This window comes from Vulpes lagopus, chromosome 1 (genome assembly GCF_018345385.1).
Source record: "Vulpes lagopus strain Blue_001 chromosome 1, ASM1834538v1, whole genome shotgun sequence".
Lineage (NCBI taxonomy): Eukaryota > Metazoa > Chordata > Mammalia > Carnivora > Canidae > Vulpes > Vulpes lagopus.
This window is the reverse complement of record NC_054824.1, coordinates 171949855-171965840: the sequence shown is the minus strand read 5'-3', so window position 1 is coordinate 171965840 and position 15986 is coordinate 171949855. Positions and strand designations below refer to the sequence as shown.

Sequence of the window (15986 nt, the reverse complement as noted above, 5' to 3'; positions counted from 1 at the left end):
TGAGGAATGACTGATTATATACTTTCATGTTGGGAGGGGATTGGGGATAGCGTAAGTCTCTAAGGAATTTTGGAAGCAAGATTTCCAGAACTTTAGGGACTAGCTATTATTAGGAAAAGATCATTTATTACAGTCTAGTAAGACCCTAGTCATGAGACCCTTCTGATGTATCAGTGGGCCATATGCTTGAAGGATGATTGCCAACATGTATCTTGGGGGGTAGAAATCAAGGAAGTTTCCAAAGGAATTTTTTTTTTCCAAAGGAATTTTTGTATCTTAAAGTAGACTCACAAGATCCTGCAGGGCTGGGATAATGTTGAGCTAGGATTGCCTTTTGTTCTTAGCAAAGTATTAACACTGAGGCAGCTGAGCTCCCAGAAGGAAGGTCACTCTACCTGTTTCAAGGACTTGTCAGTGAACTATAAGTAGTAAGGACATTTAATTTTTTTTCTTTTGCCTTTATTTTCCCACATCAGTACAGTCCTTATGCTGGGTAGAGGTGATGTGAGGGGAAGCTTCTTTTTCATTTGCTTTTATCTCCCTGAGTTCCTTTTTTTCTTCCTGTCTGCTTTCCTTTCTTCTTCTCATGTATTCTCACTGCCTCTCTCTCTCTTAATGTTTTCCTCTTTCATTGTTCCTTCCCTTTCCTGGTAGCTGTGTCTGTCCTTGCCTGTCTTTTTCTCCCTGACAGTTTCTTCTTGTATCTCTGACTTACTCTTTCCCTTTTTCTATCTCGCTGTCTTTCTACATAGTGTCTCACCCTGTCTGATCCTCTCTGGTGTCTTCTTGCATTTGCTTATCTGTTTTCTTTTTTATCTCTCCCCACACTTCACTGTGTCCATGATCTTGACTGCCAGTCAGCCTGTGTCCTCCCCCTCTTTTGGTTTTTCTCTGTCCACTTGTCTCCCTCTTCATTTTGTCTCTTCCTGTTTGTCTTTCTGCCTCTCTTGGTATGTCTTTCTCTCCCTGAGCACCTGCATCTGTCTCTGTCTCTTCCTGTCTTTGTCTTGTTTTCTAGGCTGTGTTCTGTTACAGCTCTTTTTGTTGTTCATTCTTGCTTTCCCATACCTTCTTTCTGTCCCCCCATACCCTTTTATCTCCCTTGCTCATTATGTGTTATGTGTTCAGCCTCTGTTACTAATCTTTTACCCATTCTTTCACAGAATAGTCATTGCTGATGTCTACTGTACCTGAGGTACCCACACTGTCTGTGCACCAGACAGTGCCATAGGAATAGCAACAGAATTTACATTTTTGAGGGAAATATAAGTGGTCAAACTACTAATTCTAGATAGTTCACAATTTCTCTACATTCCTTTTGATTTTATGTATTTGTGAAGATGGATTTTTCAATGGTTTTGAGATAACATGTAAGTACTGCATGAAAACCCCTGAAATCAGGCATTGACCATGGTGGTGTCCAATGTGATTTCTGTGTTTGAGAAGTTACATGGTGCCCAACATGACCTAAATACTTAAGTTATTTAGATCTAACTATTTAGTAAATGGAAGTATTAGGTATTTCTTTTGGCCTAGAGTCACCATGAAAAAATTACTAGGACAAATTGTGGTGTGATTCAGGTAGATTCTGAAACTCTGTTTCCAAAGAGGATACAAACTGATGTATATTATGTAACCCATGGTTATGTTAAGAGGTAAGAAGAAGTCTGCATTGTACGAATGGAGGTCTTGGTCCTTGGATTCCCCGTGACAAGATTTTCTTGGGGATCTGTGCTCAAATAGGCAGAAGGAAAGTAACAAGGACAAAGCAGTTTATTAAAGTGAAAGTACACTCTCTAAGTGGGAAAGCCGGCAGATTCCTCAAGATAGAACTGGCCCCTAAGTTGTCTCAAATTGGCTGTTATTGGGTGTTTTGAGGCTGGGAGATGCTGCGATGTACAGTGAAATGGTCTCTAAAGGAGGCTGCTTCCGGTCTTTTGGGAAACTCCTCCCACAGGTTGGGCGGGGTAAGTTTTGACCTTATGAGGTTTGTAACAGAACTGTCCTGGCAGCCTTCCTGGCGGGTTGGGGTGGAGTGAGGTGGTGGTGGGGGAGGAGTGCTGTGCGTGTAATTCAAATGCATTATAATGAGTCTAGGGGCTACTCTGGGGGCAGAGCTGCCATTCTGTATGTGTGGCTCTTGATCTGTCTGGCCCAAAGTCATGGAAGCCACAGATCAAGATGTTAACCTCCTGCGTTTATAATGTAGCTTTTTTTTTTTTTTTTTTTTAATCCTCATCCTTGCCTCCAGCTCAGGCCTCCATCACTTCTGTTCGAGGACTTGAGACTCTACCTCGAGGTATTTCTTCTCTGATCATATCTTCTACCTAACAGTTATAATGGTGAACTTGGTAAAAGCATAAATTCCTTGTGTAGGGGGCACTTCAGTTTAGAAGTAAGTATAATTTCTGAATATAGTTCCAGAGTGGGAAAAACTCACTTCCCCTGTATGTCTCTCCTTTACTACTCACACCGAATAGTAAACACTCTATCCATTTCAAGGACTTGTCAGTGAACTATAAGTAGTAAGGAAATTTAATTTTTTTTCTTTTGTCTTTGTTTCCCACATCACTACAATCCTTATTATGCTGGGTTGAGGTGGTGTGAGGGAAAACTTCATTTCTGACTCTTCTGGTCACCAAGTGTGTAGGTTTTCTCCCCCATCCCCCCAAGTAGTCCTTTGTGACACTGTCAGTGTCCCATAATTCCTTTCAATTTTGACACTGTTTATCTGGAGTTAGTCTTAGATCCCACAAGTTAGGGGCTCAAGTCCCACTTGAGATGCCAATCACAAGTCCCAGGTTGTAACCTGTATTTCCAACTGACTGGCTATAAATCAGAGTTCTCATGACCTGTTTTTTGGGTTCAGGAATTTGCTAGAATGGTGCACATAACACAGGTAAATGCCTACCTAATTTAATGGTTTATTACAAAAGAATATGATAAAGAATACAGATGACTATCCAGATGGAAGATATACATGGGACAAAGTATGTGGGAAAGGCTGTAGAGATGCTATGCCCTCTTGGGGCACATTATTCACTCAGCAACCCAGAAGCTCCCTGAACCTTGTACCTTGGGATTTTTATGGAAGCTTCATCACATAAGTGTGATCGATCATTAACTCAATTTCTGGCTTTTTGGCCCCTCTTCTCTTCCTGGAGGATAGGAGAAAGGGCTGGAAGTTCCGAGTTTCTATTCATGGCTTGGTCTTTTTGGTGTCCAGCCCCCATCTAAGAAGCCCACTAAACATTTCCTTATTAGAACAAAAGATGATCTTATCACCCAGGAAACTACATGGGGTTTAGGATTTCTGTGTCAGGAGTAGGGTCAGAGACCGAAAAATAGAATAAAAGATCTTCCTAGTGCTCTTACTGCTTAGGAGATTACAAGGGTTTTAGGAACTCAGAATTTTGTTCCAAGATCTGGGGACAGACACTGAAACATGTATTTTTTTCTCTTATTTCCCAGCTCCCTAAATGTATCATCTTAAAATTTTCCTATTGACTTAGAGTAGAACTTTAATAATTCTGTCACTCTAATCACTCTTCGTTCTTAGTGTACATCTCTTTGGGGTTGTCTGTGTGACTTATTACATTCTCTGCCCACAAATTTACAGCTACTTTCCCCCAGTAGATGTCCTGGTATACAAACCATGAGGTGTAGGTCTCCTTGGATCATCTCTAATCAGACCCAAATTTAGAGATGCCTAGTTCCTGTGTGAGTATGGAATAAGTATGTCTTAACATCTTCTGTCTTCTTGATTATATTGTTAGACTGTCTTTCTTCAGGTGATTCTGCCAACTGACGTAATTTCCCTTTATGGCTGTTAGCCTGAGCATATCTGTGTTGTATTTATAGCCCCCTTTTTAGTTTTATACCTGAAGTATTTCTATGAGAATAAAAGATTTCTTATAGAATTTCACTGTCACTTTTTAAAATTTTTACAGATTCACATCAATAATTATTTTGGCTTTGAGATTATGCATTATGTGTCATAATTAACTAATTATGTAATTTTAAGTTATATAATTTATGATTTTATAATGGTGGATAATATTTATTTTATTGCACATCTACTGGCAGAAAATTCTGCTGGGCTTTGTTTGTCAGAAAGCTTCATTTCACCATCCTTTTTCACTGGGAGTATAATTCCAGGTTGACAGTTTTTTTTTCAGCACATTAAAAATTCCATTCCATTGGTTTTGGCTTCAGTATTTTCTGATGGAAAGGCAGTTGCCTGTCTTACTATTGCTTTTTGAAGATAATATGCCTCTTTCCCTATGGATGCTCTAAAAATTTTTTTCCTGTTTTTGATTTCCAGCAATTACTGTAATGAGCCTAGATTTGGTTTTGTATGTGTTTATTCACCTTGGAGTTTGCTGAACTTCTTGAATCTGTGGATTTTTTTTTTAAGTTTGGGCAGCTTCCTCAGCCATTATCTATTCAAATATTGCTTCACTCCATTCTCTCTGTCTTCTTCATGTCTGCTAGCCTGTCCACATCCCTCACATGTCTCCAACACTCTTTTCTGTTTTTTCCATTCTCTCTTCTTAACATATTTGATGTTATCAGTTGAACTGTCTTCCAGGATACCAGTCTTAGATTCCGCCGTTTCTAGTCTGCTGTTAAATCAACCCACTGAATTCTTAATTTCATGTATTGTATATTTCAGTTGGATAATATATCCATTTCATTTGTTTCTGTATGTTTTGTTTTTCTGATGATTTTATCTTTTCACCTATTATGTACATTTCTCCCAATATGTTCTTGAAATATTAATCATAGATATTGTAAAGTCCCTGAGTTGTTGTTTTTTAGCATGAGCAGGGTGGAAAGGGGCAGAGGGAAAGAGAGAATCTTAAGCAGGTTCTAGGCCCACGTGGATACCAGTGTGAGGTTTGATCTCACAACCCTGAGATCATGACCTGAGCTGAAATCAAGAGTCGGATGCTTAACCGGCTAAACCACCAGCACCCCTAAAGTCTTTGACTTTTAAATCCTATATCTGAATGATCTTTGAGTCTCCTCTGTTGTCTGGCTTTTTTCCTCTTGGTTAGCGTGTTTTCTTGCCTATTTTCATTCTATGTAGAACACCGTATGTAAAAAAAGCTTAAGAGTTTTCAGATGAATAACATCTTTGACTAGAGATGATTTTCTTTTCCATGTTAGGCTGATAGGTCAGTGGCTGAGTACTTCAGTCCAGTCAGAGATTGAGCTGGGTTTGGGCTTCACCTCAATTTTAGAAGTTTTATTAAAATTCTGGTTGCCCTTGTTCCTAGCTGGCTTTCAGGTGCTTTGGTTAAGAGCCTGGCAGATCTGTCTCCTCAGTCCTGAAATGCTATATGAAATCAGCTTTGCTTTTCAGTGGTTCTCAGCCCACTCTCTAGCTTCTGCCCCATGTACTTTACAACTTGGTAAATATTTTGAGGAGCAAGCATACTGATTAGTTGTATACTTGAGGCAGGGCGTCTTTCTGCCAGGTTTTTCTGTATGCTGGAGTTTGTGATCCCATGCAACCACTAAAAAAACAAGTGCATTCCCCTTCCACCTCCCCCCCACCCCCCCATCCCCAGATCAGAGATTCCCTGGCTAGGCTAAGCCCAGTGTTTAGCCCATGCCTTGAATCAGAAATGGTCTTAGTCTGGAAACAAAAAAGCAATTGGTCATGATTAGTTCTACTCTGAATAGTTCTCCTCTGTCTCTAAGTCTTTGTGGTCCCATGGTGCTCTGATACTTATACAAACAAGGTTTTAAAATTTATTCAGCCCTTTCTAGTTGTTGCAGTGTTTGCTTTGACCTACTTCATTCTTCCTGAAAGTACAAATCTGTAAGCATTTTTTAAAATTAAAAGGATGCAGTTATAAGAGCCATTTAATAAAATATACTTATTTCCCATATATAATATGATTTAGCTGAACCATTTCTCCTTACAAGGAATAATTTTGACCTTTATTCTGAAAATATCAGTCACTTTTATTACTCCAGATGCAGAATACATATTGAAGGAAATTTTGTTTACTGATAGCGGAGGTGACCTAGGTAGTAAAAGCAGCCAAAGTAACATAAGACATTTTACAAAAGAGCTGTTTACTCTTCTACAGTTGCTTGTCTAGTAAGTAGCACTTCAAGAAAAACAACTGACAGTATTTGTTGCCAATAAGAAATTTGAGATTTTAAATGAAAATTAGAATTTTGAAAAAAACCTTTATCTGCCACTGTAAGCTTGACAGCTTCCTAATACTTAACACTTCTTTTGAGACCAGAAGTAGTGTTAATAACTAAGGCCCTTTTAAAATTTTACGTTAGAATGAAATGTATCAATTTTTGGAACTCTGAATAATCCAGAGAACTGATATTTTCCAAATGACTAGTGCATGATTTTACAAAATAATGAATGGATGCAAGATCCATTCAAAGTATAGGATAGACAAAGGATTTTAATGTTAACAGTGTGAAAAGAGATCCTATGCATTGCAACTAAGTTTAAGAAGCTACCAATTGTTGAGTCTTGGTATGGTGTCAAAAAGAATATCTACAGTTATCTGTAAAGAATATTAAGATATATTTCCCTTTTCCAGCTATGTATGTGTGAGGCTTTTTTTTTTTTTTTTTGAGATTTTATTTATTTATTTATTTATTTATTTATTTATTTATTTATGAGAGACACAGAAAGAGAGAGGTGGAGGGAGAAGCAGGCTCCTTGTGGGGAGCCTCATGCAGGACTCGATCCCAGGCCCCAGGAGCACAACCTGAGCCGAAGGCAAATGCTCAGCCACTGAGACACCCAGGCACCCTGTGTGAGGCTTTGTTTTCTTTAATCACAACATAGTGAAACAGACTATATGCAGAAGCAGATAGGAGACCACAGGATATTAGGAGTATTAGTCTCCTGTAAGCCAGGCATTTAAGAGATGTGAAAAAATGAAGAACAGTGCTAATCTTCTCACTACATTTCTTTTGTTTTGGAGAGTATAATTATTTCTCTTAAAACATGTTACTTATGCCAACACATTAATGGGTGTATTTTTTTCTTGTTTTAATTGAGATATAATTGACATGTAATTTTATATTAGTTTTAGGTATCTAACATAATGATTTGATATTTATATATATTGGGGAATGATTACCACATTAAATTTAGTCAACAGCTATCACCATTTTAAACTGAATTAGTAACTAATTATTATAAATGTTTGCATTGATTTTTAGTATGGTTTATATCCATAGATATAATCTGTATAAACAATGCTTTGGGGTCATCGATAATTTGGGGTCTCAGACCCAACTGTTTAATAAGCACTGGGTTGGGTACTGTAATGTAGTATCCTAATTGGATTTTCTAACTCTACCATATTATGCTTCCAAAATTTAATCTTGTTACTTTCCTGTTCAAAACTTTTTATTGTCTATCAGATAATACTTGTTTACTTGGTTTGCAGATGCGTTTATCTCATCTAACTTTCTAGCATGCTTCTCAGTATTTTCTAAGGTTAAACTCAATTAGTTGCTGTTTCTTGAAAATTCAGCATTTTTTTAGTGAGTTGATTTTTGCTTATGCTGTACCTTCCTAGGAGGAATGCAACTGTCTTCCTATATCTACCAAGAGGAATTTTGTCCGAGTTTATAGATTCATTTAAATGTCATTTTTTCCCCCTAAAGCCTTCTATAATGTTCTTCAAAGTAATATTTTCCTTTTTTTTTTTTTTGAGAAAGTAATATTTTCCTAATACTCCTAGCTCTTTCTTTTTCCCTCATGGCACTGACTAGATTCTAATTTGTATTGTAGTTATCTGTGTATACGTTTTATTTATAGGTTTATACCTCTTCTTCCCAGTACCTTCTGCTTGTATACAGTACGTGCCCAACAAACATTTACTTTATGAAGATTATTACCGTATATGAATTATGCTACTATAAAAGGGTCTTCCTTGGGCAACCCCGGTGGCGCAGCGGTTTAGCACCGCCTGCAGCCTGAGGTGTGATCCTGGAGACCCCGGATCGAGTCCCACGTCGGGTTCCCTGCATGGAGCCTGCTTCTCCCTCTGCCTGTGTCTCTGCCTCTCTCTGTGTGTCTCTATGAATAAATAAATACAATCTTAAAAAAAAAGGGTCTTCCTCAAGTCTGGTAAATAATTTCAAGGTTTATATGGTGTTTATTCTTTTTTTTCTTGTTTTTAACCTTTTAAGTCATGAGTTTAACATTATCTGTCTAGATAAGTGGCTTTGAGTTTTTCCTGTCACATAGTCTAACTTACATGGTTCCTAAAATGTAATATGTATCCAACAGATAGGATTATTTTAAGAAGTACACTTAATAAACATTTTCTTTCTAATATTTCTGTTATCTTAATGTGCAGTAGAAAAAATAATACTAGCACATCATGATTTCACCAGGAGTTGTATTTTTTTTTCTTACAAATATGTTCTAGAAATTACTAATACTTTTAATCTGGTTTATCCTCTTTTGACATAATGAAGCTAAAATTATGGCACAGAAACAAGCATATATGATTATCATATTTCCTTAGCTAACTAAGCACATCAGACACTTTAAAAGGCTAAATGCATTGATGAAATAACACAAACAAGAAACAAATATTACCCTTCATTTACAAATGATTGTCATTATTATCCCTTTTGTATAGAGCAGAGAAACTGAAGGGATATTATGTGTAAGAAGGAAAAAAAAGGTGTATTTCTCATAGTTTTATTCTTTTTCATTTCAAGTATTTTGCTCGCTAAGACTCATTGCAGCTTTTACTAAAAATCAAATAGGACAGACTCCCCCCCGCCCAGCTCCATGTCTGTAACACTTTCCTCATGGTGCATAGTGTATTCAGTGACATATTAGAATTTGTTTTTTACGTTTAATTCTTCACTAATATGATTTAGTTATACTTTTTCCTTTTTGAGTAATATACAGTGTTTGTATATGGACTAGGGGGAACAGCTTAACCTTGTATCAGAAATGAAATTTTTAACAATAAGAGCCTAAGAAGACTGCTTCTTAGGTTGTGGTTAGTCAGTGGATGGTGGGACATAAAAAGTTTCCTGAATACATTCTGGATTTCTTCACCAATACTACTGTAATGGTTTTCATTAAAATTTTTAACTGTATTAAGTAACTACTTTGTGATAGATTATTAAGGTTTGGGAGGTGACTGCCATTTGAGACATGCTCTATACATTTAATAGAGTTTTATAGTTTCCTCTAGTAGTGGGGGGGATAATCTGTTAGTTCTTAATTTCTTTGCCTTTAGAAAGACATTTTTTTTTTTTTTGAAAGACATGTTTTTGTTAGGAACATTTTATCTTGGTAATATCAGTTATAAAACCAGGAAGCCGGCCAGTAAAACTGAGGACTGTCATAAAACAAGAGTCAGAAAATTAGGGTCAACATCTTTTTTTCCTTTTCAATTAAAGGCTATGTGCACTTACTGAATAGACAATAACACTAGTCAGCATAATTTTGTCTTTATGTGAGATTGTCTGTTAGGAAATCTTTCTGGTATCCTTGCTGATTCTTAGAAATCTTAAATCGTATTTTAATTTTTTTAACTTCATGTGGTTGGTACACTTAAAATTATTTTCCCTTTGAGGAAAGTTTTTTTTTTTAAACCAAGAAATTAAATGATTTTGATAGTTTGAATCAGAATACACAATTGGGGGGCACCTGGGTGGATTAGTCAGTTAAGCATCTGCCTTTGGCTCTAGCTCCCTGATTTCAGGGTCCTGGGATTGAGCTCTGCATCTGGCTCCCTGCTACTTCTCCCTCCTCCCTGCTTGTGCTATCTTGGTGGCTATCTCTGTCTCTCTCTTTTAAATAAATAAAATCTTAAAAAAAGAAAAAAAGGAATACATAATTGGAATTGTTCCTACTTCATTTTTTCTGTTGTATGTAGCAAATGGTTTGTGTGTGTGCGCAACATAATTTTCAAGACAGTGAATGTTCTTACTATTAAAATGTTTTTACTATTACTTTATTTTGAATCAGGACAGTATGACAGAACATGATGTAGGTATTGTGGCTTAAACATTAATACTTGTTCCCTACTAAATGGAATCAACCTATTCTGGTCGCAGTATTAGTTGTTTTTCTCTTTTTATTTGAAAATTTACTTTGCATAGGTCTTAGAAATAAGGAGCCCTTATAAGGGGTTCAGATGTAGTAGTTTTATTTCCAATATGAATAAAATATTATAAGTGCTCTCATAACAAATACTGTGTAAGAAATCATTTTCTTGGGGATCCCTGGGTGGCGCAGCGGTTTGGCGCCTGCCTTTGGCCCAGGGCGCGATCCTGGAGACCCGGGATCGAATCCCACGTCGGGCTCCTGGTGCATGGAGCCTGCTTCTCCCTCTGCCTATGTCTCTGCCTCTCTCTCTCTCTGTGACTATCATAAATAAATAAAAATTAAAAAAAATCATTTTCTTTCTTTCTTTTTTTTTTTTAGAAATCATTTTGAAATACATTTTAAGTGCCAGACTATGTCATCTACTTCATTGTACTATACAATGTATTTTAATAATATAGTAATGCTGATTTCTGAGTGAAAAAAGACTATTAATACTCTAAGACTGTACTCAGGACAATGCACAGTTAAGTTAAATCTCTGGGAAATTGCAAAAAAAAAAAGGGGGGGGGATTTCTTTAATTTCCTGAACACTATTGGCTGTATTGATAATCAGTAATGCCACTTTTGTAACAGATCAATCCAAGTTTCTGTGGCTTAACCTAATGAAGGATTAATTCTCATTCACACAAAGTTTAGTATGGATATGCCTGATTAGGACATTTTCCTAGATATATTCCTTCCAAAAAGTGATTTAAGGGTTCAGCCTTCTTCTCTCCTATATTTCTGTCATTTTCAATATGTGACCTCTAGGGTCACCACAGAAATGGAAAGTGGGTTGGATATTGTGTGGGAGGTTTTAATTGCCGAGACTTAGAAGTGGAATATATCACTCACATCTGCATTCTGCTGGCCAGAACTCTGTTATGTGGCCCCACCTAATTGCAGAGGAACTGGAAAGTATTGTTTATTTGTGTGCCAAGCAGAAGAGGAGTTACAATTATATTGGTAAGCTCTGACATTCTTTTCCACACTGATATTTAGTAAACTTGTTTATTTGTCAAAGTTGTGGTATTCAGTAAGTATTTATTACATGCTGTCTTGTATGAAATAGTTTTCTTTAAATGAAGGAATAAAAAAAATCGAAGAACCTCACAATTTTTTGAACATGAAAATACACAGTGAATGCCTGATAAAAGCAGTTTTTGAAGGTACAAAACAATATAGTTCATATGTAATATGTGTTAGCAGATAAAAAATTACTGGAATGAATTGAATGCAGTCAGGTAAAAGTAAGTTAATACTTTCAAGCTTTCTTTTTTCTTTCAAGCTTATTTTAAGCATGATATTAATTGAAAGGAGAACATAAAACTTTTCACTTAAAAAAAAAATAAAACTTTTCACTTGAGGGGAATGAAATCTAATGGACAGTTAGCAGATAGACTTGCAAGAAGAGGGATCATATCGTATAAGAGAATCTGAAAGAAGATTGGAGAAGTATGTTAGTGTTTTGTCTGCTGGATCAAAATGTTTGAATTTGATGTTTAATAAATATTGATGTGTTTAAGCATCTTTCTAACATTTTATTTCTTAGAGATCAATAGAGCCAAAGTGTGGTTTATGAAAAGATAAGTGGTTCTGACAGAAGAAAAGAGAGCAGAAAGTACTAGGAGATAGGAGAGGAGCTGCCTTAATGATGTTTATTAGTTTATCTTTCAAGAAATATTTAAAGGAAAACTTTAGTTATCTAAACCAAACCTAAGCATAGTGTCTTAGAGAATAAATTTCATTAATGAGGAATGGCAAATAATTATATAGTGACATGATAGAATTACTGAAGACTTTGAAGTTCCATTGTTTTAAAACAGTAGGTAATATGACAGCCTCTTCTGGAACCCTGGAACCTTTTTTTTTTTTTAAGTAGATACAGCATAAAAGACTGGAGAAAATACATATTGTAATTATCTATCATCCAGTAAGAGAAATTTGAAAACTGTTAGTATAAAGTAACACTTATAAATTGGTGGGTTTAGAGCAATCTGAGGTGTGATTTTGTGTGTAGAACACGAAAATGAATATTACAATTTCAGATTATTAGACTAATGATTTTCAGAATGTGTTCCTCTGGACCAACAGCATCAGTATCACCTAGGTACTTGTTAGAAATGTAAATTTTAGGGGGTACCTGGGTGGCTCAGTCAGTTGAGCTCTTGGTTTCTGTTCAGGTCATGATATTGGGGTCAGAGATGGATCTCTGTCTGTTGGAGATTCTCTCTCTCTCTGCCCCTCCCCTTGCTCCTGTGCAAGCTCTTTCTCAATATAAATAAATAAATCTTAGATATGTAAATTTTTGGACCTCATCTTGGACCTATTAAATCAAGGGAAGGGCTTGGCCAGCTGTGTTTTAACAAACTCTTCAAGGGATTCTAAAGTTTAAAAACCATAGAGTTAGAATGTTATTGTCCCTTTTTGTATCAGCCAGTAAAATTCAGGAGTTTTGCCCATATAGAGTGCCTTAATCAGTGTTATACTATCCAAATCAGAATGTGGAAAAGGTAGAATTTATCAGAGAGTAAGATCAGAGCATGGGGTGGTGAGATGTCACTAGCATTTATAGGAGATTCCTCCATTCTGTGCTGACTCTGGAGAAAATAAGAATGTAAGATTTCAGTGTTTAGATAAATTTATCTTCCCGTTTTTTCTTTTTGATACTATTTGTTGACATTAAGCCAACAAGTTTGAGAGTGTTGAATTTGACAGACTGACAAGTAAACTTAGGTACTTGTTAGTAGTTGGTTTGCAGTGCACTTGGGGTAGTATCAAAGTAGGTCTTTGAGAGAGGTGAGGAAACAAGTTGTGCCTGTCTTGGGTTTGAGCAGGAACTGGAAGTGTCGTTTTGCCACTGGTTATGTGGGTCATAGTTTGAATGTCATTGTCCCAATATAGGTAAAATATGTCCTTCTAAGGCACAGTATTAGAATTTAGATTTTTGTTACATACAGTGATCATTTAAACAGAAATGTATAGGGACGCCTGGGTGGCTCAGCAGTTGAGCATCTCCCTTCGCCTCAGGGTGTGATCCTAGAGTCCCGAGATGGAGTCCCACATTGGGCTCCCTACCGGGAGCCTGCTTTTCCCTCTGCCTATGTCTCTGCCTCTCTCTCTCTGTCTCTCATGGATAAATAAATAAAATCTTTAAAAAAATGTGTAAAGGAGAGAGACCTTAAAATGTTACTTTAATTTATACATTCAGTAATACATTTTGATTTTATTTAGAACTCTCATTTTAAGAAAGGACTAAATGAAACTGAAGAAATTAGTTGACAAATTGGCCTGTGGTATAAAATGATCTGATATATAATGTAACCTAGTTGAATGAAAATGTAGTTTTACTTTGTTTTTAACTGATAAGTTAATTTATGGTTATTAACCTGTGATTGACAAATCTTTTGAAAAATCCTGCCTAAGAAAGTTAAATGCTTAACTATCAGAACAGTGGTCCCAAAATAGAGTTCAGACTGTTTTTCAACCTGACACAGTTGTCTCTCTTGCTTTGCTTTCCTCCTGAAATGATGTTTCCATTTTGGGGATGCGAAGAGCTATGATTATTTATAGACTAGTGTGTTTTGGACAGGTGGTGTATTTACACAGGTCAGTGGAATTATCAAATGTCCCCAAGACCTCTAATGTAAATACATTGCATTTTATCATCACTCTGTATTTTAAAGAATAAAATAATTATGTTGGGTAGATGGAGAACATTCTCTTTAATTTTATATTTTAATACAGCAGATGTCCTCTGTATATTAGTTATTTTCCCACAGTTTTGGAATGATAGTTCCTGGTAAACCATATAGCATTGTCACTGAAAAATGTTAAAGGCTTTTTTTGTATTTTCTTAAAGACCAACAAATGATAAACATCTCTCCCCTTTTTTAGTATCTGCTTTATATTTGACAGGAGATTTTAGGGAGTCATACCCTGTAAGTACCTAAAGCATTCATAAATTATTGAAGCTTTTTATATTATATAACTCCAAAATGGTGATAAAGTCATAAAGTGACTGTTGACAATACTACATAACAAAAATTATAACTTAAAAAAACTCCTGAAGTTTAGCGTGTACACATATTTTTTAGCTCTAAAACTATTGCTTTAATTATGTAAGTAACCTAAGAGTCAATATTCCAGTTATTATGCTAGCGCCATTTTGCCACAAAAGGCACCAAATTCTTTCAGACAACCTATATGTGATAGCTATCTTCTCTAGTAAGAAGATAGATAGCTGTCTTCTCTGTCTTATCTACTAGGAGTAGTAGTTAGCTTGTCTTGAGACATTTGGCTATTTCATGATCTTACATCACATAGTTTTTCTATGTGCATATTGTGTGTGACCATTTGTATTTATTAGTCTTTTCTGTTCTAATAGTTCTTGTTACCCTTCCTTCTACAAACAGAGATGGAAAGAAGACTGGGTTCTCTCCTGAATACATTAACACATAGCTTAATAAAAAACCAGAATCATGTGCCAAATCCTAGAGGTGAGAGGTGGTCAAAAAAATAAGTAAACCATGGTCCTTAGAAGGGAGTAGACTATTAACTATCTAACTCAATGAGATAAATGTTACAAGGAAAAAGAGAACCAAGTGCTGTGAGAGTTAGAAGATAACGTTTGGCTTTGAGAATGTTTGGGAAGAGATCAATGAATATTGAATAGATTTGACTTTTTAGCACAGTCTTGAAACAGGCACTTATCCATTAGGCACTGTAATATAAGCACAGTACTTAGGGCCCATATCTCTCTTGGGAGCCTGCAAAAAAGTTTTTAGTTTATTTTAAAATCAGAAGAAAATGAATATTAGAATAATGAATCCAACCTGGATTATATTCATCTTTATAATAGTGCAGTTGTAAAATATAATTTTCAATATTTCATGCAATAGGACTAGCAGTTTACCAAGGCAAAAATGCCTGGGACTTGCAAAAGTTATAATGCAGCATGCCTTAAGGATAAGGAAGGGTTTGTGGATGCTAGGAACTGGGATTGGAAAAAAGAAGTTTATAATTAAATCACAGATTCACTTTAAGGAACTTAAATAAATATGGTTTCTCTTACACATGCTGCTGCTGGTTGAAGTGCTATGATAACTAGAGAAATAAACACTACTTAACTAAAACACTACCTGATAGGCTAAACTCCAAAAGAGATGCCATTAATTAGTAAATGGAAAAATCATTATGTTGAGAGGAGAAGCAGTATCAACTTTAATATTTCCTCAGTTATCATAATTTAATATCAGCTTTTCAGAAAAAAATTATAAGATGTATACTTTATTGATAACAGAAATGCTGTTAAAACATGGTGGTATGGGAAATACATCTTTGATTCTTAGAAGCACTATAGTTTTTGGTTCTACAAATCCATTGCCATATAACTCACATCTTAGCATAGTATAAACCTCCATGGTGAAATAAGGATTGACCATTTCAGACCTTGATTTTATTCACCATTATAAACTATAATCTGTTAGGTGTAGGTTGGTTATTATTTCTATTTTATAGAAAAGAGAAGGAGTCAAAGAAAGAGTCAGAGGATCTTTTCCCTGGTTGGACACTTTATAAGAAAGAGGCAGGGCCAGGATTTTAAGTAGAGTAATCTTGATTCCAGAGGTTTTGCTCCTAACCTGTACACTTCCAAGTTGATGAATTCAATTTTGTTGTTGTTGTTGTTGTTGTTTTTAAAGATTTTATTTATGCATTCATGAGAGACACAGAGAGAGAAAGAGGCAGAGACACAGGCAGAGGGAGAAGCAGGGCTCCATGCAGGGAGCCCGACGTGGGACTCAATCCCTGGTCTCCAGGATCAGGCCCTGGGCTGAAGGCGGAGCTAAACTGCTGAACTACCTGGGCT

At 36.1% G+C, this 15986-nt stretch overlaps 1 protein-coding gene and 1 pseudogene across 1 annotated transcript in view; both read left to right on the top strand.

The window, feature by feature from the left end:
- The window catches only part of XPR1 (xenotropic and polytropic retrovirus receptor 1), a 224596-nt gene that overhangs the window by 62589 nt on the left and 146021 nt on the right, over positions 1-15986 (top strand). The gene's annotated exons all lie outside the window — the stretch shown is intronic.
- The window catches only part of LOC121472988, a 31580-nt pseudogene continuing 17488 nt past the window's right edge, over positions 1895-15986 (top strand).